Genomic DNA, 26,985 nt, shown 5'->3' with positions numbered 1-26,985 from the left:
CGAGGCAGGAACTGTCTTTAGTCTCATCTGACCGCTAAGAAACTGGGACTCGGGAGAGAATAAATATGGCGCTTGTGGTCACAGAGCTGCAAAGTGGCAGAGGCTGAATTAGAATCCCAAAGCTGCTTTCCGAAATACTTGGCTGATGGTAGTCTTCTTGGGAGGGTTTCTCTTGTAAGCTGTAGGGCTTTGGTTTTGCTGAGCTGTGTATTCAGATGGCTATGGCTGATGCTGATGTGTAAGTCTCTCCCCACCTCCACCGAGAAGGGCAGCCACCAAGACCCCATCCTCCACAAGGCTGCAATCCTATGGAGGAGGCACACACACACTGTTTGTAGGACCATGCTCTGGGGGACGATCCCAGCACCGAGGATGGGGTCGTCAAACTGAGTATCTGAAGATTTGGCTGGTGTTTGGAGGCAGGGAGGTAGGCATGGAGGGACGGCATGCCAGGCAGAGGGACCAGCATGAGTCAAAGCACAGAGGCCTGAAATAACAGTGTGTGGTCCTCAGTGGTAGGGACCCTGTCGTACTCTACCATCACATGATGAGCCCCTCATAATGCAAGGGTGTCCGGCTTGCCAGTGCATCAGAATCACTGGGAAGCCCCATGAAAATGCCGAGGCCCGGGCTGTACCCGAGCCATACGGAGCCAGAAGCTTCAGGACCCCTGCCTGACCTTTCTTGCTTGTCCAGTTGGGGTTTGACCCATAACAGAAAAGTTTTTCTTGAGTGAACAAATGACCAAATGACCACACTGTATACCTCAGTCAGGATAGACTCGCACACACTAGGACAACCAAATTCGCAGTGGCTTAAAACGATGAAAGTTTAGGTTTTGTTCACCTTCTATGTCCACGTGGATTGCTGGGGGCTCCACTCAACAGAGCAGCAGCCCAGAAGTGACACCCACTCCCTCTGCTCACACTCCTGGGCCTGGACTAGTCACGTGACCCTACCCAGGTGGACCAGGAAGTTCCACCTTGCACGTGCCCAAAAGGTGGAAGACCAGAGGTCACCAGTGAATGGCATAGATGAAGCCCAGGCTCTAGGAAGCTGGGATCATCAACTTCATTTTCGTGTCACAGTGAAACTGCAAAAGCTTGCTCAGGGCCAGATTGAAAATACAGAATTGGATTTGAGTTCGTTTTTAATTTTTTCCTGGCTAAAGACCTTTTTCCTTTCCCTTCCTTCCTTCCTTCCTTCCTTCCTTCCTTCCTTCATTCTTTCCTTCCTAATGAAGGTGGATGATGCGTGGTGTTAAACTTAGTGGTTAAAAGCAGCCTGGGATCTGGATTGCCTCCAGAACTTGGGCTCCATGGCCTTACCAGAGGTGGGGGCTGGGCAAGTAACAGAACCACTATGTGCCCATCCGCGAGATAGCCAAAGGATGGTAAGGGCAAAGGAAGGAAGTGTCTTCTGGAATAAAACGCTTGGAATCAGGTAGTGCTTATCTGAGTGGGATTGATATTGTCCCGGGGAGGGAGAGATAGAGGTGAAAAGTTGGTGAGGATTTGGGGCAGCTCCTGACACAGTCAGGGAAGAGGTACACCTGTTCCCCATAAGCTGTTCCTTTCTCCTGCTTGCACCCCTGTGAATGTTTGGGCTGCAAGGAACAGAGAAGCCAACACGAGTTGATGTAACCATTCGCTTTAACTCCGGGAAGGAGGTCAGTCCAGCAGCTTGGCGATGTAGTCAAGGACCCAAGGTCTTTGGTTTCTCTGTTTCTCTGCCAGATAGCCCCTATCTTATCTTGCAGCTGTGGGCAAAGCTGTGGGGGCAGTGGGGTTTCCATGGAAGGCGGGGAGAGTGAGCTGGCTTTCTGGTACTCTCCCGGACAGCAGAGAAAGTTCCCTTTGTTGCTGCCCTAGTGAGTTTCTCTCTGAGTCTCCTAGGCTCCGTCTGACTTTGCCCTGTGAGGGGTCCATGTTCTTGGTGGGAATGCTAGCTGGTTTAAGCAGAGAGGGGAACACGATAAAGGATGTTACGTACCCTCACAGAATCATGGCGAGGGCTGGAGAAAAGAGATTGGGGCTAAGCTTCTAGGAAAAATGCCTCAAAGCACATGGCTGACCTGGCCCCAGGAGCTAACCACCACTCTGCCTAAGCTTGTTCTCGCTGGTGCAGCTTCTCCATCGGGACCTCTTCCTGCAGCCGCCGTCTCCCAAACCAGCTGCTTTGGCCACTAGTCACTTCCACAGAACTGAGGCTCATGATCGGATTCAGCTTCATGTGAGGCGTCTGCCCAGCAGAGCCTGCATAATATCCCTTGTCCTAGTTACAAGGGAGGCGGGAGATTTGCATCCTGCTTTCTACTCTGGGGTGCCAGGACTTGCGATGTGATGTTTCGTCAAATTCTGATTGGCTAGTCATCTGACAGCTGTGTCACTACAGCTTGCTCATCCTTGACCAAGCACTGGTGGGGCAGAGGTGGTAGGATCCCATAATGAGCTTGGATTTGCCCAGCGGGGCAGGATGTGTATGTGGGGACCAATGTCATAGCTCCAGTTGGGTTTCCTACTCTGCTGTCCCAATGTGCTCATGGTACACACAGGTCTGGGATGCCTCTTAGGGCCTCCGTCCACCCTCCCTTCCCAGCCCCCCAAAACTTACCTATGCCTTGCTGATCTATGCTGTCTTTCCCTATCTCTGGAATGATCTCCCCTCTCCTCCTTGCATAGTTCACTCTGATGCATCCTTCAAAACTCGGTTCAAGGAAGTTCTTTCCTACCCTTCCATCCATCCTGACTTTTTTCCTTTTTTTTAGTCACTTTCTCTTCTTTTTATATTTATCACATAATATGCCAACACCCATTAGTCAAATTTTTTGATACCTGTCTCTTCCTCTAGGCCATACATGTGAGGTGGGCACGGACCGTGCCTATCTTGCTGATGGCTTCTAACACAATAACTGAAGCTTAAATCCTTAGCAAGTTTTTATTGAACAAATGAGTGCTAGACAAATCACATAATAAAAAAAAAATCTCCGGGGCGCCTGGGTGGCTCAGTGGGTTGAGCCGCTGCCTTCGGCTCAGGTCATGATCTCAGAGTCCTGGGATCGAGCCCCGCATCGGGCTCTCTGCTCGGCGGGGAGCCTGCTTCCTCCTCTCTCTCTGCCTGCCTCTTTGCCTGCTTGTGATCTCTCTCTGTCAAATAAATAAATAAAATCTTTAAAAAAAAAAAAAATCTCCTGGGCCAGAAGGCATTTTAATAGTGCTTTTCAGACATTCTCCCTCAGAGGTGTGCATATTAGAATCACCCCTGGGCTTTTTGTTTGTTTGTTTTTGTGCCATCCAAGTGTATTGTGCTTTTGGACACCGCTGTGTTCATTCCTTCCCCGATGAGGCTTGCTTCCATAGCAAGACACTGCCATTCATGGGAACGTGCGGCATGCTTTGTGTCGGGGGGAAGGCTTACTTTATTTGGGGTACAATGGCCTGAGTGTGTGGCAGCTTCAGTTCCTCTAAAAACCTCCTCCCAAGTCATGATGTCACTGTGGTTCTATTAATCCCCAACCACACCGAAATTTTAAGAAGTCTCAGATTAAATGTTCTTTTTCTCTTCACTTTTGCCAACAACTTAAAAATATTTGGGTAGCTTCTCATCTCTGAGGGGAGCCTTTTATAAAACTGGCTCCCAGCATCCCAGGAAACAGGGAAGAGAGAGGGCATTTGAGGTTCAGGAGCCTCTGGTCTCTTTCCACAATTGAGCGGGGGGATTGTGGGGGTCATTTTGTCCATTAAAGAGCATTTATTGTTTGCTAGAAACTAATTTTATTTCCCTACCTGAGCAGATAAGGTCATATCCTCCACCTTGATTGGGCATGGGGACAGAATAAAACATGACAGACATTGCACCCATGGTAATAATAGGTATAATTTACTGAGAGCTTAATCAGTGTAAGGCACTTTTCTACATGCTTCATGTATATTAACCTGGCTAATCCTGCCAACAAACTCTTTATGTCCTTATCTTAGATGAGAATACTAAAGCACAGTCCACCCAGAGGAGAACATTTGGTGTCATGACCTAGAGCCCCAATCTCAGGGAATTTCCTGGTTTTCAATTGTGTGATGACATGGGCATTTGGGACAGTGAAGAACCTTGTTAGTCACAGAGGCCAAAGTCTGTGGTTCTGGGGACAGACAAACCTGGGGTGCAACCCCAGCCCTCCCACTTACTACCTGTGTACGCTTGGGGAATTTCACTCCCGTCTTGGCCCTTTGATTTCTTTATCTGAAACAGGGACAGCCATACCTCCTGCATGGGGTTTTCGGGAGGACTTAGTGAGTGAATGGGCAGTACTGAGAGCAGTGCTTGGCACCTGGTAGCTGTCCATCGATGTGATTTCCCCTTTCTTTCTCACTTCCTCCATCCGCTGGACTATGTGATTTTGGTACATGGAGGGGCACTTGGAACCTCTGGTCTGCAGAGAATGGCCATGTTTCTGGAGGGAGTGGACAGCCTGGGAGAATGGGCAGGCCAATGTTTGCTGATGTTAATGTGACTGTCAGGTGGGCTGGATAAGCCCATGCAGCCTTGATGCAAGAGGAAGGGGTAGCTAGAACCTCCCAGGCTCTTGATTTCACAGCAGCTTGCTGGCACCGATGAACCAGCTCATGCTTACTCATGTGACTTAGGTGCCAGGCAGTACTGGGCTCTGGAATCAGGCTTAGGTACATATCCTGTCTGACTGTGGGAGCTCAGGCCAGGTTCTCCATCTCCCCCAGTGTTCGTGTCCTTTGAAGAATATATCCTATGAAGAATTAACTTGGAAGAATATTGGTAGCAACCTTGAAATGCCCTCAATGGTTGCTAGCCCCTTTGCTTTAGAAACAATGATATAGGGGCATGTGGGTGGCTCAGTTGGTTAAGCGCCCAACTCTTGATTTCAGCTCAGGTCGTGATCTCGGGGTCCTGGATTGAGCCCCAGGTAGAGCTCTGTGCTCTGTGGGGAGCCTCCTTGAGGATTCTCTCCCTCTCCCTCTGCCCCTCCTCCTACTGTGTCTGTCTCTCTATAAAATAAATAAATAAATATAAAAGAAACGAACCAAACAAACAATAATATAATGTGAAGAGTTCATCCCGGGGAAAAAGGCACAGCTTTCTCTGCATCCCCTAACATGCGTATTCTAGCTCTTTGTCCTGCGTCCCATTCTACTGTGCTCTCTACAATCAAAAGGCCACCAGTCTAAAGAGAAGACAATTAAATATAAGAATATAAATAGTCACATAGTTTTCATTCAGGGCCCTACACTGAGTCTGGCACAGGGAGGCCTTAGGGAGCTCGTGCCCTGCGGGAGAAGCATCTTCTGGACAGCGGCTCCATCAAACCATAGAGGTGAGAGAGCAGCCGGCCTCCTAAGGAGCGCCCGCCTCCCCTCACCTTGGTGAACCTTGGGAGGGAAGTAGAGACGGGCTGATGAGACTCAGCGTCCTCAGCCAAAGAAGGGCCATGGCCAGGGCCTGGCGTTGTCATGGAGGCCAGTAAAATGGGGCTTTGGCTTGGGCGGCAGACAACCCCGGACGCCAATTCCTAGCAGTGTGACCTGGGGCTATTTACTTAATCTAGCCAAGCCTCCGTTTTCTCCTCGCTGGAGTGGGGAGGATAGTAGTACCCGCTTCGCGGGGCTGTTGTCAGGGGAGTTGCAACAGTACTCTGCGCCCAGTAAGCACTCCCAGACCTGCTGCTAGATTACTGCAGTCAGTGTGGTCTGAACCTCTGCAAAGGCTGGCAGGTCCGGGGCCCCGGGCAGGCGCATGCGCACCCGGCCGGCCAGGTGAGGGGAGTCGGCAGTCGCGCACCTGGCTTTTAACCCTTCGTGGTCACGGACGTGGGCGGAATGGCTGCAGGAGCCCGGACGCCGGGTCGCGAGCACGGCTTGGCCTGACCCCGCGGCGGGGCGCGGCTGCTGGGGAACGGGCAGTGCCGGCTCCAGGCCGGGGTCCGTGCTAGCGGCGCTGCGCCCGGGGGAGGGCGGGGGAGCGCCGACGGGAGCGAAGTCTCGCGAGATCGCGCGCGGCGGCGGCGGCGGTGGCGGCGGCGGCGGTGGCCCGGGAGGTGAGCTGCGGGCGGCAGTGGCGGCCGTTGGGGGCTGAGGAGGGGATGAGGGCGGCGGAGACACAGGGCCGGGCGGGGGAGTGGGCCCGGCGAGCGGCTCGCGTCCTGGGGCGCCCGCCCGGGTGTGCCCGGCGGCCGCAGCGGAGCCGCCCGCCCTGTCCGCGCTGTCCCGGGACCCGCGCGGGCGAGGCGAGGCGGGGCGGGGCGGCCGGGCCGGGGCCGCGGGGCCGGCCGGGCCGGTCCGGTCCCCTTTGCGGCCGGGCCCCACGCTCGGGTGCGACCCCGGGGGCCCGCCTCGGTTCCCGTGGGCGGCAGGGTTGACGCCAGGATGCGGTGCCGCTGGCCTCAGCAGCACGGTTTACCGAGTCTTTGCAGTCTGCCGGGCGCTTAACTTGCGCCGCTCCTGGGCTGCACAGAGAGGTGAAGCGCCCAGCCCAGAGTCACACTGCGGGGAAGCGGTGGGGTGGGGGGTTCAAACCCAGGCGCCCACGCCTCCCATCCTTCTCCCCACCCCCACCCGCAGGGTTTTCGGGCTCAAATTCCAGTCCTAGGGCCCCAGTTGGGCTGCAGAAGTTGTGTGGGAGCCCCCCGGGATTGGGTGCAGCATGCTATGTGAGTTTCTTAGGGGAGGGTCTTCGACTTTTGTCGTATTCCCAGAAGGGTTCCTGACCCCACAAATGGACAGGAACTCTCGTTGGGGCTCCGCTTAAGACCAGAAATGGCCTTAGAGCAGCCGGTGTGCTCCAGGATGGGTTGTCAGACTGAATACAAGTGAGATACTGGAGCCCAGGGCTTGCCTTAAGCAGAGGAAACTTTCAAGTTTGATTTTGGTTAAGCACGTGATTCAACTCTTTGGAAGCGGTGGTGCTCAACCTTGTCAGAACCAAGCGCCCCCCCCTTGCAGCAAACTTTTGTAAAGCCCACCTTACGGAAATTCATCAACAACGTAACCCATGTGCACACGTAATTGAAAATCAGTATGATGCTCCAGTTTACACGTAAGGGAGGAATACAGGAAAAATGTATGACAGAAATTGCCACATCATTTACATCTAGTGTGGTACTGGGTGCTTCCACCTGTTTCTAATGAAAGATGTTTAGACTGACGAATAGTAAAACTATCAGCATTTTCAAACAAGAAAAGGAAAGAGCAAAGATAGAGATAGATCCTGGCATGGAGGGGGAAGGGAGCAGAGGGGGAACCTAAATGTTGGGATAACCTATTTATGATAATAGAGGAACAGCTTAGATGGAAGTAAGGATGGCATGCCAAGATAGATTACAGAGTCAGTCAACACCTAAATAATAGTAGTATATTATGGAGGCCTCTATGGAGGGGACCATATTTTCAGTCTACATTATATGGGACCTTTGTGTCACAAACTTTGAGATGCTACTACCTTGAGCCACAACTCTGGAATCCTACCATTTATCACTGATAACGAATAAAAGATGGAAATTTTTGGATTCAGGGTCAATGCCTCATTAGTTCAGATATGCTTAGTATTAATGACATTGAGTTAACAGTGTGTGATGTGAGGAAAGAGCCACTAATTTCAGACATAGAGTATCTCAACTTGTCTCACTTTAGCTGCCTTCTCCTAAATTACTGGGGTTCCCCCATAATTGCTTATAAAAACTTTTCAGTGTTATGTTCTAAAGTGATGCCAGTTTATGGTGATTAGTCTGGCTAGACTTTTTAAAGATTCTCAGAACCAGCATGGATTTTCATTATGTGGGTCTGTTCCATGCATTGTGTGAAATCCAGCATCTTGGTCTCCAAACACTAAATGACAGTCTTGTCCTCCAGTTACTTTTACATCTAAGCATCTCTCTTAGAGGACAGTACCAGCCCCCCAAGATTTACTCTAAACAGCAGTCCACTCTCTACTGCAGTTTAACAGGAAAGGGGGCAGAATTTAACTGACAAACAATTTTTGTTGGAAAAAAATTTTCCCCTGTTCTTTCTGAGGTAACTGACATGCCAGAAAGTTAGGCTCTTGGCTCATGACAGTCTCATTGATTATTCTAGAATCTCAGATGGGAGATAAAGTTAGTACCTATGTCCCTTTGAAAAATTTGCTTCATTGAGATTCTTGTTAGAAATGCTGACAGCTCAACACCTGAATGAGTGAGGAATGGAAGGTTGGAATGGACTTGGGATGGGACAGTGATAATGTGTAGAATAAAAAAGTCTGAATTAAAGTAAGATATAAATTAGTGTAACCATTTATTAAATAGCCTTTTTTTTCTTGCTAGTATCCATATTAGAGAATTTAGAAAATGTAGATGTGTACGAAGGTGAAAATAAAATGTCCTATAATCACATAGGTCCTCAGTCCTCCTAGTGTGGCATATTAGAAATTGTCTTTTCCCTTGAAACTGTTTATCTTGCCACCAGGAGGAAAATGCTGAGTCAAAAAGTTCTATTCAGTCTAATATATGGCTGTAGTGTAACATTGTACATTCCTTCAACTCTTGTTAAATCTGCAAAGCAAATTTATTTTTTTGTTGAATGGATACAGGGCTGTGAAGTGTTTATTGTTCATTGCTTGTTACTTTTGAAAGGTGCTGTGGAAACAAACAAGTAAAGACTCTTGTCAAAATGGAACTGTAAGGTATATAAAATTGACTAGAGTTAGATACATTAAATACTTTCGGATTGGAAAATTATCCAGACTGCGAGTAATTAACTTTTATTACTTTGAACAAGTAGTATCATGTTGCAGGGTAAAACGAGGTCACTCCTCTTTTTTTCTTCACTACTTTTTTAAAAAATCACTACTTGAAAAATACATATAATTTGTAGCAAAGCAAAACAAATAATATGAATTGCAGAGATACTGAGACTTCCAGTTGCCAGGTGTGGGGATACATTGTTAAATGAGCCAAAATCCATGCCTTTTTAGATGAAAAGGAGTAACTTACTGTATACATATCTTTGAACTTTATAATTAAGCTATTTCATTCTTTTAAAGATACATATCTAAAATGGAATGCTATCTTAAAATTGGCATGTCATGTTTTAATTGGCAACTTCTCTTAGCAGTACATGAAATAATTGTGTGTCCGAGAATTGATGGTGTCTTACATTCAGTGAAATAGGGAATATGTAGGAATTTCAGCACACTGATTAATGTTTAACACGAAAATATTTATCCAAAGTGTGACTTGCAAAATAAAGGTACACGACATTTCTAGGTACTTCCACCTAGACTAGAATTCTTTACTTGAAAGATTCCTATAAGAAAATGTAGCCCCTCCACCCCCTCCACCCCCTCCACCGACATGTAAAGCAAATGAAACATCAGTGTTTGTATGTAAGAACAGTTTTTTAGAAAGAAACTGGTGGTTTTTCATGGAGAGCATGTGGTATGGCTAATGGATATGAGGTAAAGTTCATCAGACAGTATAACCCAACAGATATAAGAATATGGGTTTTTTGTGTGTGTGGGGGGGAGTTGTTGTTGTTGTTTTTCATTTCAAAATGCTCATAAGTCCACTCATAATTGAAAGTTTTCTCAAATGGGGCATCCTTAAATTGGACTTCAACAATTTGTAGCTGTTTCTGTTGTCTTAATAAGAAATATTTTTGAGGCCTCCTGCCTGGCTCAGTCCATAGAACGTGTGACTCTTGACCTTGGGGTCGTGAGTTTGAGCCCCACATTGAGTGTGGAGATTAGTTAAAATCTTAAAAAAAAAAAATATATATATATATATACACACACATATATACATTCAAAATATATTTAGTACATGTTTAGTACAGCCTTTTTTTTTTTTTTAAGATTTATTTGAGAGAGAGGGGAGCGCATGCATGATGCGGGGGAGGGGCGGAGGAAGAGGGAGAGAGAGAGACTCTCAAGCTGACCCCATGCCAAAAGGGAAACCAGCGGGGGGTTTGATCGCAGCACCCTGAGATCATGACCAAAGCCGAAATCCGGAGTCGGAGCCTTAGCTGACTGAGCCACCCAGTGCCCCAAGTGCAGCTTTCATTTTGGAGGTTACGTGGTATCTCTTAGCCAGAAAACCTGTGCAAGGACTTTTTCCATCTGATACTGAGGGCAGTTTCTGCAGGAAACTCAGCCACGTGAAGACGGTTTGCATACCTGCTCCCGCCAGGTGGACTTCAGCTTTTCTTCTCCAAGTGTGGCTCCCCCAGCCAGCGGCTACATCAGCAGCCTCCTGAGGCTTGTTTGAAATGCAGACTCCGGGGCCCAGCCCAGACCCACTGAACTGTTCATTCTCACAAAGCCCTGCTCCAGGTGGCGCACAGTAATGTGTGGGAAGCCCTGGACTGGTTCATTTGCTCTCAGATTTGAGTGTGCATTGCCGGGATTGCTCCCTCCGTTATTTCCAGAGTTTCTGGTCCAGTGAGTCTGGGCTGGGGCCTGAGAATTTGCCTTTTCACCAGGTTCTCAGGTGATGCTGCTGCTGCTGGCCTGGGGGCCCCTTCCTGTTCTCGTAATTCCTCGCCCCTTTAAATAACTCTTTTTATAGATTAATACAGTCATAGGCTTCAGATTGGTTGAAGAAAAAGATTCCATTGTCTTTTATCATGTTGAGTGATGGCCCCACTACAGGCTGAACCGTGAGTCTGCTTCCTGATTCTTTCTGTCCCTCCCCACTGCTCAAATATGTGTGCGCTCTCTCTCAAATAAATAAATAAATCTGTAAAAAAAATAAATTGCTTGTCAATATCTAATTTCAGAGAAAATTCTCATTTAATGCTCATTGGATTTTGACTCTGGCTTACTAGTAGTTGTCTTCTTTCTGTGAGTTACACTTTCAACACTTTAAAGTTGTTTTTGTGTAGGTAAAATATTCATGTTCAAAAATTAAACCAGCTTATTTTGAAAAGTCTAATTTCCAACTCTGTTGTAGTCTAACCTGTTCCCTTTCCTCATAAATATCCTCTTTTATTTGTTTCCTTTTTTTTTTTTTTTTTTTTAAGATTTTACTTATTTATTTGATAGAGACAGCACGAGAGGGAACACAAGCCCAGGGAGAGGGAAAGGAAGAAGCAGGCTCCCGGCTGAGCAGGGAGCCCAGTACGGGGTCAGTCCCAGGACTCTGGGATCATGACCTGAGCCAAAGGCAGATGCTTGACCTACTGAGCCACCCAGGCACCCCTGTTTGTTTCCTTATAGATGTTCCTTTGTGTAGACACAAGCTGATACCTGTAGAGTACATATACTTCCTTCTTTGTATATAAAATATAGCACACGATGTAAATTATTCTGTCCTTTGCTTTTTGGTTAGTTAATATACCTTTGGGATCTTTCCATATTAGTGTATAGAAAACAGTAGTTAACAGCCTCAGAATATTCCACTGTATGCCCATGCCCTAGTTTATTGAACTAACCCCCATTGATGCATATTTGAATTTTTTCCAGTCTCTTAACAATCACAGTGTCCTGGTAGATACCCTTGTACAGATCTCATTTCATGAATATGAGGTGTATCTGTGGGATATCTTTTCACAAGTGGGATCGCTGGGTCATTGAGCAATGCGTTTATAATTTTGTTAAATCCTGCCCTTCTTCAGGGTTATGTCATTTTGAACTCCTGCAAGTAATGCATCAGGGTACTTGTTTCTCCATAACCTCTCCAACAGTGTTTTCCTTCCAACCTTTAGATTTGTATTATTCTGATAGTGAAAAATGGTAACAGTGTAGCTTTAATATGCATTAGTTTGATAGGAAGGAGGCTGAGCATCTTTTCATACGCTTATAGGTGATTCGTGTTTCTATGAACTGTCTGTCCATACCCTTTGTAATTTTTCACTTGGTTTGCATTTCTCTTATCAATTGCTAGGAACGTATAAATGAGAGCAATTAATCCTTTAGGATGTGAGTTGCAATTTCCCTCAGTTTGTTATTTGTTTTTAAATTTCATGTATTTTGGTACAGAGAAAGCTTAAAAGATTTTCTTTAGATTTTAGATAGTTAATTTATGTGTCTGGATTTTGAGTCACAGGCCTCCAAGAATTTGAAATTTGTTCAAGTTCTCCTTCAGTACTTTTGTGGTTTCATTTTTACACTTAAATCTTTGATATATTTGGGATTTATTCTGGTGTTCAAGGATAGTATATAGCTTGCACTTTTCTGTGTAGCTGCCAGTTATCGTTACCATTTGTTTCAGAATGCAATACGCCTTGATTGTATTCGGAACTTCCAGGTATATTAGGGCATATCTCTGGACTTCCTATTCTATTCCATTAGTCTTTCTAGTCATACGCCAGTATGCGGTATTGGTTTTACAAAATACTTTACTTTCTCCCGTTGCCCTTCATTTTCCTGGCAACTTTTCCTTGTTTATTTTTCCATGTGAGCTTATAATCATTTTTCTAGTTCCAGAAAAGAGACACTTAAAAAATTGAGATCATGTTAAAATTATAAACTAATTTTACAGATCATTGATGTCTTTCTGATATTTTCCTATCCAAGAACATTGTGTATTTTTTCATTGGTTTGATTCTACTCTTGAGTCCTTTTGGAACATTTCAAAGTTTGTCTTACATAGGTTTTGCCAATTTTTTGTTAAATTTTTTGTATATAGTTTATCTTTTTTGTTGCTTTTGTGAGGTCTTCTCTTTATCGTCTCTAAGTGGTTTTGATTGTGTGCATGAAGGCTTGTTTTTCCGGGTAAGCACAGAAATTGACAGACCCTGAAGTTACAAGTAGTTTTCAACCGACTTTAAATTCTGCCAAATCCCTTATGCATTTTTGCCTAAGAGAAAGAAAGCTTTGGGAGTCAGACCTGCAGTTTAAATCTGTGTCTGCGTTTATTAGCTCTGTGGTCTTCAGAGATCCCGTTTGACTTCTCTGAGTCTCAGTTCCCTCCCCTGTGAAAGGAACAGTTCTGTCCATATCAGAACGTTGGAGGAATTAAAGAAGAACATGTGAAACTCATCACTTAGTGCTGCTTCTGCCACCAGCGCCCATGCATGTCGAGGCTCCTGGGCTTTTTTTTTCTTTTTCTACTCTTACCCCCGTCACCTTTGAAAGAGGAAAGAAGAAACCATGAAGAAAAACAGTAAGGTATTAGACTTGAAGTTAAAAGTAAGCTGGGATTCCATTTGAGCAAGGTAATGACTGTGCTTGAAATCAGGGAGCAGACTCGGGGGGCACTTGAGGCCCCTCCTGCTTCCTGGCCTAGCTACTCATTGCTCAGTCAGATGCACCCTGACAACAAGGCTGCTTAGCATTCCCTTAAGGCTCTGTGTTTCCTGTAATGCCGTGCCTTCCACCTAGAATGTTCTGCTGTCTCATTCCATAGGTTCGGATGCATACTGCCCCGCACCATGGACGAGCAGTATCTGTCTCCTTGTGCAGTTTGTGTGCCCTGTAGCGTGGGTCTTGATAGACTGGAAACTAAGGAGAGAAACCATATCTGTCCGCCCATCAAAAATGCCCGGGAGGGGAGCCTGGTTGGCTCAGTTAGGCATCTGCCTTCGGCTCAGGTCATGATCTCAGGGTCCTTCCCCACATTGGGCTCCTTGCTCAGTGGGGACCCTGCTTCTCCCTCTCCCTCTGCTGTGCCCCTGCTTGTGCTCTCTCGCTCACTCTCTCCCTCTCAAATAAATAAATAAAATATTTTTTAAAAAGTGCCCAGCAAAAGACCTGGCAAAGGATAGCTACTCCGGTATTTGTTAAATAAGTGAACGAATAATTGACTTTGATCTTTAGCCATATATTATGTATCTGGGTAACTCTTATTCAGTCTACTGTAAGCCCCTAGAGGACAAGGATTATGTCATTTCTCAGTAATAACAATAATAACGATGATGGTGGTGGTGAGAGGCAAATAGACTTCTTATGTAAAAGCATGTATTAATAAGAATTTAGAAACTAACCTTTATTTTTGTTGAATGGGGCACCTACAGGTTCTTGAACAATTTAGGAAAAGTTACTTGATTACACTTGCAACTTCCCCGTTTCCTTCCCAGCCATCCCTTTTTAGTAGCTTCTGTTTTGTTCTTTCCAATTTATCTTGAACTTCACACTCTCCAGGAGGCTATCTCTGACCATCCCTGCCAGGCATATAGTAGGTATTCAGTAAAAAGTAATTTTTATTTTTTTCCCCCCCTCAGGTTCACAGTAAAGGTGCTAAGAAAGAGAATGTAAGACAGGAAGATAATTAAATATTTTTACTGAGGTAAGTTTTTTATGGTGTTGGTTTTTTTTTGGTTTTGTTTTGTTTTTGAGAACCCTCTCCCCACCTCTCATTGTTGTGAAAATTCTTCTCCACAACCTGCTTTCTTAAGATGTAATAGGGAGATTGTTCTAGGAGTATATTAAGTTCATGGAACCTGGGGTTCTTAAGGTGGATGCCAGGAACATGGGTTTTTTTGAACAAGGTTATTTGGCTTTCTTTACTTTTTTGAATCTAGTCTTTAAATTCCCATGACTTCATTGTCTTAAAGTTTGGTATTGAGAAGGGGATCCCAGCAGGTGGAAAGCCATGAGCTTCTTGGTGGTTATATATACTTAACAACATTTGGTGAAAATGTTGTTTTTAAAAACAGGGAACTGAAGGGATTTGAAGGCCTTTTTGGTGAGATGACAACACTTCTTTCCTTAAATGAGATACTTTGTATTTTCTTACTATAACAGAAAGATCTTGCATCAGTATAAAACAACATGATGACACAAGTAAACACCTAACTCCTCTCACCCAGAAATGACTGCCATTTATATTTTGGTGAACATACTTTGAGAAATGTTACCTATGAATATAATTAACTATTCATATACAAATCATTAAATAGTTGGTTTACACTACATATGGTAGTCTTTTAATGCAACAGTGTATTTTGTATATCTCTACATGTGCATTGTAAAAGGACTGTGTAACTACATATGATGATTTTACTGACTCTTGTATATTTCATGGTTTGGAGGCACTATGGTTTATTTAATCATTCCTTTGATGACCATGTGGATTGTTTCTAGTGGATAATGGCATGTTGATTAAACCTGGACTCACACCATTGTATACTTGTTCATTTATTTTCCTAGGAGTATGACTGCAGAGTCAAAGATGATGTACATTTTAAATGTGGATACATATGTTTAAATTGCACTCTGTAAAGACTACCAGTTTATCACCACCACCTTCCCCAAAGTTGATGAGAGTCCTGTGTTCCATACCCCTGCCCCATGAAGTTTTGTTAATCTTTAATCTTTGCCCATCCAATAGGAGAAAAAAAAAATGGTATCTTTGAGATAACAAGGCTTTTGACTGAAATAAGCCTTTTTCAAAGACCCCTTTCATTTGGTATTCTTACTTACATGAAGAATTTTCTGACTGAGAACATAATGTGTGATTCTCATGTGTAAGTGAGACACTCTCTTGGACTTTAATATGATGAAAATGTTGAAATATGTTGACTCCTTTGTTTTTAGTTCTGTTGCCCAGATTACCTCATTATAAATACTTTTAAATTATTGGCAACGAACTAATTGTTTTGGATACCGAAGGTTTTCCTCTGTGGGGAGCAATCCTCTTGTTTTTTATTCATTTATGGTGGAGCTTGAAGATGCTTTAAAAAATTAACTTGTTAACATCTTTCGAGCATGGATCCCAACTGCCAAATAGCATAGAGAATGGGATTCACAAATTTGGGTGACAGTGAAATACCTTTTTTTTTTTTTTTAGATTTTGTTTATTTATTTGACAGACAGAGATCACAAGTAGGCAGAGAGGCAGGCAGAGAGAGAGAGAGAGGAGGATGTAGGCTTCCTGCTAAGCAGAGAGCCTGACGCGGGGCTCTGTCCCAGGACCCTGGGATCAGGACCTGAGCCGAAGGCAGAGGCTTTAACCCACTGAGCCACCCAGGCACTTCGACAGTGAAATACTTACTGAATTTGTCAGTTACGTGAATATGTATTTAAATGTAAACCTGTGATTACTGATGTTGAGTACCATCTGTCCCCAGAGTGTTCTACCAGTTTCTGATATGAATGTGGACTCTAATTTTATGTTTGTTTTAGATTTTATTTCAATCAAATCAGAGTTACTTAAGGTCTCGCACGAAACAGACACCAACTGTGTCATTGTCCTGGTGTTTGTTCTTTGACTTAATAAAAAGCCAACTAAAATTTATCATTTTATCCTATGTATAAAATGCATCTTCTTAGAATACAGATTTTGTTTCGTGTGGGTGCTTTTCTTCTCATTCCAAGTTAGCATTGTTGAAGGTGGGACCAAGTACGCTTTATTGATCCGTCCAGCAACTAGTGTGACACCTGGCATGTACATGGCAGCCTTTCATATTGTTTTGGAAGGAATTAGTGATTGGTATATATTGGTATTGCTAAGTTAGAACTAAGGTGTAAGTGAGACGTGCCTTAAATTTTAATTAAGAAATTTAATTTGTTAGAGAAGAAAACTAGTATCCCTGACTTTTAAATGCACCTAAATCTAGACATACATAATTGCAGTGACACTTGCTACGGTAACATTTTATTTGGATTATTGATTTAGACTATATCCCATTTATTTTCAGAATCGCATGTACTGCAGTGATTTAAATCTGCTTTGTTTTTTATTGTTGCTAATAAGGGCAAAGTATGTATCTTGGTAAAATACTACATCTTAATTCAGGAGTCCTAGGATATTTGGTATTATAGACCTGGGAATATTTTTCAGTTCTGTTCTTTGAAGACAAGAATAAAGTACATACCCCAAATTTTAAATTATAATGGAGTGAAATTGAGTTATATTTTAATTGTGTGGTTCAGCATTTATTAAAAATAGAAGTAGAGAAATAGATTGCCAGCCATTGAGAAGAATGTATAAATCTTTGTCCAGTATCCTGCCTTTTAAGCTTTTCTGACTCCTAAACCAGTTTTTCACAGCCAAAATAAACAGAGCGCATGGAACAAGCGCTTAATAGATTTAAGCAATGTTGTAGGCTTTTGTTTCATACGTTTTGTTTCCACTGGAATATGGGATTCTAAAGAATGCATGAGCTAGTTTTAATTAGTATTTTAGCAGCCGTTATTTGCATAAAATTTTTTTAAATTGATTAAATAATCCCCTAGCAATTTTCATTTGTACTTTAATTTCCATAGCAACGCCTTACTAAATAAATAGTCCAAAGTTAAATCTAGGCAGACCTAAAAAAGGAAATTATTGAGTCTTCATTAGTGGGCTCTAAATTAACGAGATTCCTGGACTTTCCCTTGGATAGTCTGTGGGTAATGGCATAACCTTGTATTTGTTTTCTAGAATAACCGAAGTTCTGGGTTCTTGAAACTCTTTTCTGTGGTAATATAGGAATTTGCTTATATGGTAGCTTTCATTTCACTGATGAGTTAATTTCTTTAATCGCATGCTTTGAAACCCTAATTCTAAAAATATTCTTGAAAAGTAAGGAATTACTAGTAGTAGTTAAACCAAAGTCTTAATTAAAATTAAGACTTTATCCTTTATTTCTCCTCTTAACTGCAGCATTTGTAAAAATTGTTGTAAGAATTGTTATTTAAACAGATTTTTAAGACATTCTTACGTATGGGTTGGATTTTGTGCATTTGTAACGATTTCTTCCTATTTTAGGCATAAAGCTTAAAGTTTAGACTGGCAGTATAAGTGGTTATTTGATTGGGAAGTTGGAAAGAGGAGAAGCTCTGTCTTCATATCCAGAATTTGTGGTGGTAGAATACGCAGATGAAATGGTTTCATGATCAGGGTGAGAGTATGGAACTGCAAGGGGAATGGAAAGAAATTTTTAAGTGCGTGAATATAGCCGAGATGCCCAGGAAGCACCCCAGGCTGACTTCTGCAGTGTGCATACCTGAGCTGGTCTCTCACAAAGGCATTATTATTACCTCTGTGAGGTGAAGAGGGGTGGAGAGCAGTAGCCTTGGGGCTCAAGTTCCAAAGTGAGCATAGGGCTTAGAGAAACTCCCTAGGGAAATCTCCAGCCTCTGACTGCTGCATCCTCCTTGAGAAATTTCCTTGCTTGCTGACCCTGGAAGCTTTGCCTTGTGGTGGGTGTGATAGAAATTTGTCTGGAGCCGGGCAGAGGGAGTCTAACTGTTGTCTGTTACTGCAGTGTCCAGATGCCCTCTTTAAATAGACTTCCAACATGGGAGTATGGCTAATCACATCATAGCGGTGTGATGATAAATATGGGGGTTCCATGCAACCTTGGCCTTCGTGCCCGTTTGGTTTGTTCAGAGAGGAGACCCAGGTCATGGTGAGGGTTGTGTTTGTGTATGTTAAACCTAGTAAGTTTTGTTTTAAATAGATTTCAGTCTATTCTAATGTGACAAAGTTTTTCAGTGTGAATGTTCTAGCAGCCGTCACTGAAACATTAATTGCTGTCAGTGGGAAAGGATGTCCTCCTACATCTTTTCGGGAGAGCTTGAAACCATCCCACTTCCTTTTTCTTTTACCTTAAGAACTGATTACTGACACTTGGGAATTATAATCAGATTGCATCAATCTTTACAGAAAGGTTACCAATTACTGCACTGAAAAATAGGCATTTCTCTCTGATAGTAAGTGTTTCTCTTGGTGTGTCTCAGTTCAGTACTTTTAAATACCTTTTAGGTGAATGAATGCTTTGTGTCATGCCCTGATTTAATACATTTAAAACAGACTTTATTGATGGCTTTCTTACTTTTCTATGGGAGGAGGTAATTTATTTAATACGAAATCTTCATAGGATCTTTTGATTGTTTAGATGTCCTCGGGGTAGAAAAAGGAGGGCTGATGTCAATTACTTACACTCTGATATCAGCTCTAAAATGGGCATTTGCTGTGCAGAGTTGAGAGCGGTGGCGATTTGCATCTTGAGCAGTTGGCATTCCCTCATTTTGTCCTTATAACACTCGGAGGATAGATGTAATCAACCAGTTTTAGAGCATCATAAAATGCTTTAGGAAAGTTGTCCTTGGGTGCTCAGCTAGTGTGTTAAGAACCAAACCTAAGGGGCGCCTGGGTGGCTCAGTGGGTTAAAGCCTCTGCCTTCAGCTCGGGTCATGGTCCCAGCGTCCTGGGATCGAGCCCCGCATCGGGCTCTCTGCTCAGCGGGGAGCCTGCTTCCTCCTCTCTCTCTGCCTGCCTCTCTGCCTACTTGTGATCTCTGTCAAATAAATAAATAGAATCTTTAAAAAAAAAAAAAAAAAAAGAACCAAACCTAAGCAAGGACTTGAATTCCTATCTGGCTCCAAAGTCTGTACTCTCTTCTTACGAACACCAACAGAGAAGGGGGTCTCGGAGTTGGTCGCATGTTTCATCATTGTAGATACTTAAATGTCCCACAGAGTGCAGTCCAAGCCACTTTATGACTCCCGTCAGCATTCTTCTCACCACCCTCTTATTTCTAATGTTCTTCAGCTTCCACTGATGAAGTGAGAAGCCTGCCAGGGTGTCTGGCTCATGGTGTTCAATACAACATAGGCTTGTTTAATTTAGCAGTGCTCGGAGATGAAAGGTTCATGACGGCCAAGTACAAACAGACCTTCTGTGGGATGTTAATTTTGTTACAGGAGGGAATGCTTGTTTTTCATTTTTTCATGAGTTAAAAAGGACTTTGACTTGTTTAAATCTGTGTAATCAAAGGGAAGCGAGCAGTGCTGCTAAACATTTTTTTTGGGGGGGGGGTTCAGTCTTTGGTTAATTCCATTTCATAGCTGCCAGCGAATTGAAAATCGTGTGTTCTTTTGTTCTTTGCTCTTTTTACTTTGGATTGGATTTTATGGTTAGTCGCTGTGGGGATTTAGTGGTAGGAAAATAAATCATCTCCTCCTCTGAACAGATTGTGTGTCTTTTACAACAGGTTATCCTGCAGCAGGCAGAGCAATTCGGTAAGGCCCCTGCACAGAGGTGTCACTGTAGGAATTTGTTCTCCTTTTTTTTTTTTAAATAATGGCTCCACTGAGATATAATTCACGTACTGTAAATTTCAGCTCATATGTGTAAAAGCGCACAATTTAATGGACTCTAGTATCTTCAGAGCTGTGCACCAAACCTCCCTACCTAATTCCAGAAGGCTCTGATCCCCGCAGAAAGAATGCCCATTCCCATTAGCAGTCTCTTTTTATTCTTTTCTCCCTCCAGCCCCTGGCAACCACTAAGCTGCTTTCTGTGTCTGTGAATTTGCCTGGTCGGGCTATGCCACATGAATGGAGTCCTACATCATGTGGCCTTTCGTGTCTGGCTTCTTTCACTTTGCATGTTTTTGAGGCTCATCTCTGCTCTAGCATACCTCAGAATTTCAGTCCTTTCTGTGGCTAAGTAATATTCTATTGGCTGCATTTGCCGTATTTTGTTTATTCATCCATTGATGGGCATTTGGTGTTTTCCATGTTTTGGCTATTGTGAATAATACCGCTGTGACCATGTAGGTACAGGTTTTGGGGCAGACTTGTCTTGGATGCAGACCTGGGAGTAGAGTTGCTGGGTCTTATGGTAACTCTGTGTTTAGCTTTCTTCTAAACTCTTTTCCAAAGTGACTGTCCCATTTTACGTTCTCATCAGCAGTATTGAAGTATTCCAGTTTCTTCCCACTCTGCCCAGTGCTTGTTGTTTTCTGTTGTTGTTTTCATAGTAGCCGTCCCAGTGAGTGTGAAGTGGTATTTTCCTGTGGTTCTGATTTGCATTGCCCTAATGACTCTTTTCATGTGCTTGTTGGCCATTTGTGTATCTTTCTTGAGAGAAATACCTATTCAAATTCTTTTTCCATTTGAAAAATTAGATTGTCTTTTACATATTCTGGATACACACATCACATACCCATATCCTTATCAAAATACAAATGGTCCAGTTTTCCTCCCATCTTGTAGATTGTCTTTTCACTTTCTTGTTGTTCTTTGAGGCCAAAGATTTTAAATTTTGATTAAATCCAATTTATTTTTCTTTTGTTGCTTGTGTGGCCTTCTCTCTGAAGTTTTTTTTATTAAATTAAAAAATCATAATTTATTTCTAGGCATCTCCCATGAAAGAAATTGGTGCAAAATGGTCAGGTGGTTAACTGTGCAGTGGGTTAGAGGCATTAAACATCTTTTGTGTTTTCAGGTCTTCTCATTAATTCAGCATGAAGAAGAAGTTTCTTAACACCCAAGAAGAAGTTTCTTAACCTAAGACCCAAATCCCCCCCACCCCCGCTTTTAATTAGAAAGTTGCCTTTCAGCATTCTGCATAGCTCAGAATACGTGCATCATTCTTTGAACGTTTATAAGTGTTTCACATGCACTGAGCACTTCACGGGACTCAGGGAGCCAGAGGGCGTGGAACAGGACTTGGTCCTCAAGGAACAAGAGCACAGGTGCTACGTGAGGAGTGTCCGCAGAGGACAGCGGAGAGATGCGGAAAGGAGGAGGGAGGACTCCTCTCGATCTGGGTGAGAGCACCTCATGGAGGAGGAGACACTTGTGCTTTGTCCGCAGAGACCATTAGGCGATCAGGACTTCTCTCTTCTGGCTCCTTGCTGCTGTATGTGCCGTGTGCGCTAACACCGGGTATAGTCTAGCTGTCACAGTTGGGATTATTTGTAGCATGAAGTACAGAGGAAATGTGATCGCTTGATGCCGAGAAGTGAGCCTAAACAGAACCACGTGTCTTGAATTTCTTCAGGTTTCCAAGGTTTTCAGAAAGGAAACTATCCTTTTCTTATTAGTTAGTTCAGCATGATGGATGTGTGTGTGTGTGTCTTTGTCTGTCTGTCTGTCTGTCTGAGCTGGAACCCATGTAATTCCGTGTGATCAGGACATGAAATATGGGGCAGGGAGTAGCAGTTGCTTGGCTGGAGAGGAAGAGTGATTACAGAGAGTTGGGTGTATCCTGTTGAGGAATTTAGGTTTTGTCCATATCGAGGAGAGCCATTGAATCGTCCAGCATGGGGAGGGTGGTATGGTCACTCTGGAGACTGTATTGGGGCTGCTGGAGGCACGGGACAGGATGGGGACTGAAGACTCGTTACGCTCTTCAGTGCATCCAGGTGGGAGTTGACGAAGACCTGAACGAGAGCATTTGTAGCAGAATTTGGGTAAGTCGTGGGCTGGAAAGGTTTAGGAGCTGTTAGGAATCCTGGCTATCGGTAACAGAGACCCAGCTGAAACATTAAGTCACAAGGGGGATTAAGTGGGAGGTTCCTGGAGAAGGTCCAAAAGAGATGAAATGCTGTAGAAACCAGGACAAGCCCGGGGGCCTGAAGGGAGAGGCACTCATTCTAACACAGACTCTTGATCCTATGTCTGCTGCCTCCAATTTCTCCACAGGACAGGGGCTATCTTCATAGATAGCCAAGGAAGAAAAGAGTTTCTCCCTCTAGCTTTAGTTTTCAAAAATCCCAGGGGCTCTCTTGGCCTTGAGTTTTATGTCTTTCTTAGAAAGGGTCTCTGTTGGAATTTTCTACCACCACCACTTTGGCAGTTTCCAGAAGTAGGGAAGGGTCATTCTGGGTAGAGCCAACCATGCCCATCTACTCTGGGAATATAGGCAGGACGCAGAGATTGAGGAGATCTGAGGAGGAAGGGAAGGTCAGGAATGCCTCCCAAGTTTGTGGCTTTGGTAACCTGTGATGGCAACTTTTCCGTCCAAGAATAAGGGCTCAGAGGGCAAGCAGACCAGAGAGCAATGAGTAAACTGAGTTCATTTTTCGACTAGCTTAGACTGGCACATAGGGCTTATCACAATTTGTATGTTATGTATTTTTATGATTATTTCATTGGTTTGGCTTTCTTCACCATCAGAAGCCACCATCGGAAGACAGGACTCTCTTCTTTGCTGTGGATCTCCAGAGCCTCCCATAATGTACTTGGCATGTAGTAGGTATTGAGTAAATACCTACGCAAATGAATAAATTCAGATGAACAGGTCCAGCAGGCGGCTGGATGGACAGTTTGGGTCTCAGGTGAGGACCGGGAATAGACATTTGGGCCTATCAGTGTAGGGCTAGGTGGTCGACAAGCCTCGAGAGTTACCCTTATCGGCTGAGATATTTTTATGAAAGTTCAGATGCTATATAGACCTGTAATTTTCATGTCCCTATGATAAAATTATGCTCTTTTCCCCTTTGCCCTGCTTTGTATTTAATGTCAGTGATTTCTGCTGATAATCCCACCAGTGATTTTTTTTTTTTTTAAATTCTGTGCCAGGTTAGAATTAGGGTTTGTGATAGATTGGGAAATAAAGGTGATAAAGACAGAGATTCTATTTCCTTTTAAGAGTAACTGACTCATAGGATGAAACCTTGGATAGGATTTCAGATCACTCCTGTAAACTCTCAAAAAAGATGTTTATAAAACACTTGGAACAATACAGATTGTACTGCGAAAATGTGCTTTGATCAACTCAGGAGATACAAAGCAGGGAGCTTAATAACTCAAGTCCTATTTGTGAATGGAAAGGACTGGAAGTTCACCTTAAAAGTAAGAAGTCCGTTCACATCAAGACTTTAAATTTTACATGGTGGATAGCAGATGTTAACTTAGTTTCATCTTTTGTACAAAAAGAAAATGAACTGCAGATTTCAGATCTTGGCATCTTGAAATCGGACTCCTGATTCCTATCTCTTAATAACCATTGGAACACTAGTTTAAAAATGGAATTTGGCTTTGGTTTTTTACCCTTTAATTTTGAGGTGAGTGTGCTTCCAGCTCCGTCTTCCCTCTATATTCAGGAAAACCACACCACTGGTAGTTTGAATATGCCATAATTTTTATTATTTAAATATTAGAAACACAGTCTTATTTATATAAAGTAGTAATACTGTATTCACCCTGGGGAGATGGTTTGTTTCATTTTAAGGCATAACTACGATTGCCTTACTTTTTAGGCTGAACTCCCTCCTCTTAACCTCTCTGCCGTATGTCGAGATGCTGTATTAGTGTTTCTGATGCCTAGATTCTTCTCTCCCCTCTCACCCCCTATAGTAGAGATAGGAACATTTTTACTTATTTAATTGTCCACCAACTTTCCCCAAATTTGCCTGACTACGAATGTAGGCCAGTGTCTTCTAGCAAGTTGTAATTTGCTAGAGCATTTCTAAGAACCCAAATTGAGTAGGTTATAACATCTCCGTTTTTTAAAAATTACTGAAATATATATATATCTTAAAAATACACCTCAGATACATTTCTTTTGGTTTATAGATTAGCGCTTATTCTTTCAGATAGAGTTTCAACAAATACCTAAAATGCGAAGACTTTGTATATTCTGAATTTTACCGAATTTGCTCAAAGAGTGGAAAAGTATACATTTGGGATTTTAACGACAATGAGATCAGTAGTATGGGTTTGATTTCCTGCATAATTTAAGTTATTAACTGCACTGAAACTTATTAAGTACATGGAACAATCTCTGTCTTGAGAACCTAGGCCCCTGCCAATTGTATCCCTTTTGAAATCAGTTTATGGGGCCGAAATAAAAGAACGTCGATTTCTGGAGGTACCCCTTGTCAGCTCCTGGAAAAAACAGTTAAACTGCATGCGATACAGTATAGTGTATTCTATATTCTGAAATAATTTTATTCTTTAAGAGGTAGTTAGCTTCATTATTTACTAGTTAATTCTTCAGAGGTAGCATCATTCAAAATAGAAAAGTTCACAGTGTGGGGGTCCAGCAGGGAAGAGGCAGCGCTTACAGACAGTGGGAAACACATGGTGCCAAAGGTAGAGGCCTGCGTCCCCCCTGCAGTTGATCTCTGGGCTGGTCAGGGTCCTTTCTCCGTTGCCTCACCTAAAATGACATGATCATTTTCCCAGACATGGGGTTTCCACTCATTTGATTTTGGATTTTCTGATGACTGATGAGTATAATTCAAATAGTAGCATTAAGTAATTGGGGGGGGGGATCTATCTATCTATCCCTACCTAGATGTAGTCTAATTAGGGGAAGAATTTGAGTTATGGAAAGTATATAACAATTGAAATGCACTTCTGAGTAAGTTTGTGTAGAATTTAGGCTAATATGTCGCCTGGTGGCTACAAAGAATCTGGTAAGTGATTGTAAGTAATTTACACGTATTCTGTAGGTAAAGAGACGTTCCCAGTGTGCTTCAGTTGTAGTTTCTGTAGTTGAAGTAGCTGAGAGATCTTGTTTATTACGTTCTCTACTTAATAGTCTTTCTTAATTGACAAAGAAAAAAAGAGGCTGTTCAACCTGTTCTTGCTCCTACGTTAGTGAAGTCTAAATTTAAGTGAATTTTACTCTGCATCTTAAAGATAGCAAAGTAGTGTTGGGAAATTCTCTAAGGGTGAGATGTGTGTTCTATAGACTTGTCTTAGGCATGTATTATCCACGAAACCCCAGGAGTGTATACAATAGGTTATTTTCCAAGGGCTGTGGAGGGCCAGACTAGTAGTGCCTTCCAGGCTTACCATTTGAAACCAAGATTCTCTGTCGTCATGAATGAAATGTCGAATCCTGGGAGGAATGAAGAATGAATTACTCACTTGTGTATCTCATTGGTTATAACTTCCTCCTGTATTACTTGCTCATAGGATAAACACTGGTAGGATTTTAAATCAGAATTGTTTTTAGCGCTCAACACGTGGTGAGGAGCAGTCATCATGCTGCTCGTCAGGCTGCACCGTAGCTCTGAAACAGCCTTCTCCCACAGAAGAGACCTCGCCTGACTCTGCGAGACTATGGTCCCCAGGGGTACTAAGAGCCAAAGCGTGGAAGACAAATTGTTATGCACACCTAGTCCTGTCACAGCCTTGTTTCTCTTCTTTGTTAAGGCATCCCGTCCAACTAACCCCGCTGATAATCAAGAAACCCCTGGTGCTCGTGGTTAGATGAGTCCACATTCTCAGGCTACTGTGGTCCCACTCAAGGCCTGACTTGGGAGACTGGCTGTGGATGGCTTCAAGGTTTCCTTTGCGCTATTACTAATGGGAAAGAACTCTGTGACCTTGGGCAGGTTTCAGGTTATTAAAGGTCCTGCATACTCTGCCTCACTGTAAAAGACGCCATCAGAGCATTGTTGTGAGGGAGAGGGGAAGTGTCGTACGTACGTGTTAGCACGGTGCCTGGTACATTAGAGATTGCCAGTAGACATTAGGCTGTGGGACAGCGTTTTCCTCCAAAAAGAAATGTAATAAAGGAAATGTAGGGCAATAATTGATGATAGAGATGTCTTGAAATAACACAGATTTGGGTGTCCAGCAGATACCCTTTCCACATTTTAATGGAAGTAACTATTGCAGGTGAGATGGAAAATTCCACGACAGGGCATTCATGTTAACACCTGGCAGTGGAGGATGTCTCCTTCTTGATACTTACCATTTTACCTAAAACAGGATCATTTTTTTTTTTTTAAACTCTGAAAAACAAAAAACAGAAGGTAAAATAACTGAATACTGGTTTGGTTTTTTATCTTTTGTTTTAATGGTTACTGCTTTTCTATGGGGAATAAGAATATTTCCAAATCATGCTTGCAGAACCTGTGGTCTGGAGTTGTAGAACATTTAGAAGATTAGCAGTGTTTAATGTGGATATAAATTTGGGTATGATGTGTTTAGAACATGTGACAAGGAATCATTATGTCAGTCAAAATTCACTAAAAGCTTATCGTTTAGTAAAATTATTCCTTTGAGAATATGAACATGACAGTTCAGAGGCAACCTGAAAATTTTGGGAACAGAATAACAGTTTCTAAGGGAATGTGAAGCACAATGTCATCAACAATTCCCACTAACAAGGGATATTTGTTAATTTTTACATCCATTTCATGAGTTTATTAAATTTTTTTAAAAGATTTTATTTATTTATTTGACAGAGATCACAAGAAGGCAGAGAGGCAGGCAGAGAGAGAGAGGAAGGAAGCAGGCTCCCTGCTGAGCAGAGAGCCCAGTGCGGGGCTCGATCCCAGGACTCTGGGATCATGACCTAAGTCAAAGGCAGAGGCTTTAACCCACTGAGCCACCCAGGCGCCCTGAGTTTATTCAATTTTTTCATAGAAA

General features: G+C 43.1%; 1 protein-coding gene across 1 annotated transcript in view; it reads left to right on the top strand.

Moving 5' to 3' along the window:
- The window catches only part of MRTFB (myocardin related transcription factor B), a 254,690-nt gene that overhangs the window by 65,195 nt on the left and 162,510 nt on the right, over nt 1-26,985 (top strand). Inside the window, exon 2 of the mRNA XM_032836271.1 lies at nt 14,157-14,221. The gene's annotated coding sequence lies outside the window, so the exon portion shown is untranslated. The remainder of the gene's footprint in view (nt 1-14,156; nt 14,222-26,985) is intronic.

This window comes from Lontra canadensis, unplaced genomic scaffold, assembly GCF_010015895.1.
Source record: "Lontra canadensis isolate GAN:19392208 unplaced genomic scaffold, GSC_riverotter_1.0 scaffold91, whole genome shotgun sequence".
NCBI classification, from domain to species: Eukaryota; Metazoa; Chordata; class Mammalia; order Carnivora; family Mustelidae; genus Lontra; species Lontra canadensis.
This window is presented reverse-complemented; position numbering and strand designations above follow the sequence as displayed.